We start from the raw sequence: 2,438 nt of genomic DNA on the forward strand, positions 1-2,438 counted from the left end.
ACTGCACCATTTTACTATTCAAATACACTCTGCACTCCACAGTCAAGATCCATCAGAGGAACAACGAGGAAGTGTACATTCGTAAAGTTCCAATAATGTTTTGTAATGGAACATTACTCTGTAATGAAGAACCAAAAATGGTTCTTTATGGAGCCACTAAAGTGCTGTGAACCAGAGCAACACAGCTCCTGCCATGTGCTATATCACTAATAGATGTGCAAGACTGCAGCCACAGTGAGAACCATTTAGGATTTTAAAACTGTTCCTCCTGAAAGAAAGAAGTCTATAAAGCACAATTTTGTTCAAATTCTTAAGAGTCATCCTCTGTTGTGCCACAGATCACCCACCCCCTGGAGAGGTGACGGTCCTTTCACCTTGCAGCTGCTGGCGTTGGGCATCACACACCTCACACATCCCATCTCTGCACCTGGATGACACCAGATGTTCTTGAATAATTTCTCAGACAGGTGAGAGTTCCTTCCCCTTTGCAGCCAATCCTCAACTTACAACAATTTTTTTTTCCAGTTTAGACATGTCAGGAGACATGCACGCAGTTTCTGATTTAATATTTCTTACTATTGAAAAGCAAGGCGGAGGAGAGAGGGAGGGGCCACTGAAGGGCTATTTTCCTTTCATTTAATTTACACCCAACTGAAAAATAAGACTTTAATCTGATCCTGAAAGGTGGCATGTTTCAAATGCATCACAATGTCCAAAAAGCCAATGGCTGTCTTGCAGGGCAACAATTCTCTTTCTGAAACGCTGAATAATACATGCATATCTTCGTGTGATCCAGCGAATTCAATAGCCTATGGAAAAGGGATTGCTCTCAACGTAAACCATTTTGCTAGAGGCCGTTCTCTTTCCCCGGGTCCAGTCTCCCATAAATAATTTGCCTTCAACCTTCACATGCATAAAAATTGCAACTTGTTGGTTATGAGAGAGAACAGTAAGGATGCACTTTGAATGCCAATGTGGCACTGAATAAACAATGGCTTTCTGCTCCAGGAGCAATGCAGGGCTGCCAGGAGACATGGCTTTGCTTTCTGTGGCTCTCTTAATGGTTTTTCACCACAGACCGAGCCTTTCAGTCAGCTGTGAATGGGAGGATGTTTTGATCTGGAAGAGGCGGGGGGAACACTAATCATTTTTTAGAAAGCAACAATTCCCCAAGGCACTTTGGACAACCTTGGCTGATTCCCTCTGATTATCCTCCAGCCACTCAACTCACTTGAAACCGTGATTGAACTGGCTTTCTATAGCAACAGGCGTATGTTGTGCAAGGAGTAGTCTCGCACTCATTTTCAGATCATATTATAATCTACAGCTGGGGTCACTGCCATAGTCAACTGGAGGATCTATTAAATTGAAGAAATGTTTCTAGATCCAACAGACATTTTACTCAAAATAAAAAAAAACCTTCACTAGAAATCCAACAGCAGTACAAACAACAAAATATTCGAGATCCTCTGCAATGTTTCTGAACAGATATGAGTTGCCTGAGAAGGAAATCAAGGTCTGTGATCTCTTGGCTGGAATAGGAGCTTTGGCCTTGCCTGCAGTGCTACAGTGCCACCTGGTGGAGAGTCGACGCCTCTGTGGACCTACAAGCACTCAAACAGCTTAACCTGAAGCCCGGTACGTCACTAGGTGATAAACAAAAAGGCAACAGAGAAACCGGAAATATCATTTCGGTTGGAATACCAGTTCCTTTTGCTTATATACTAATGGTATGGCTTACAATTTATCACAGAAATCAACCTCTCTGTTAGCTAGCCTGCATGCTCATGAATTAGCATGTAATGTAGCTAACACATAAGCTTGTTCATCACTTACCCAGTCCAGTCAAGGTTTTTCCAAGAAGAACCGCCTCATGATTTAGATGGAAACATTTTCTTAGTTCAAATATTTGAACCTTTGTTTGTTTTAAAAAAAGAAAACATGTGGTTATATTTTTAAATAACTTTGTTGAACATTTCAGTTTATTTTACTTCTAGAGAACATCATTTCTAACTTTCCACAAGACCCCTTTGAATGCTTTCACAAGAGACATAGATTGGGCCAATGGAGGTACCTGCTTTTAAAGTCACCTATATTAAATTACATTATTGAAGGCTTTAATGATGTAACTTGATTTAACATTGGTTGGGTTTGACAACTACAACTTTTACAATGACAAAAAATTGTATCTGAGGTATTTGACTTAAAAAGTAGGTGTGCTTCAAAAGCCTGTAGTCTACAGACAAACCCGAATCGCTAATAGCTAGTCCCTTTGCATTGAGGGTAATGTAGGTTCCTGGCTTTTTAAAGTAAAAGATAGATTTAGATCTCGAGTCAGAAAATGTTATAAAGGCTATCAGCAGTGGAGATTTATTAAATTGGGTGCAAACTTAAAGATAAAATACAACCATGACACAAGAGTTCAACAAACTATAATC

Source organism: Labrus mixtus, chromosome 9, assembly GCF_963584025.1.
Source record: "Labrus mixtus chromosome 9, fLabMix1.1, whole genome shotgun sequence".
Classification (NCBI taxonomy): Eukaryota; Metazoa; Chordata; class Actinopteri; order Labriformes; family Labridae; genus Labrus; species Labrus mixtus.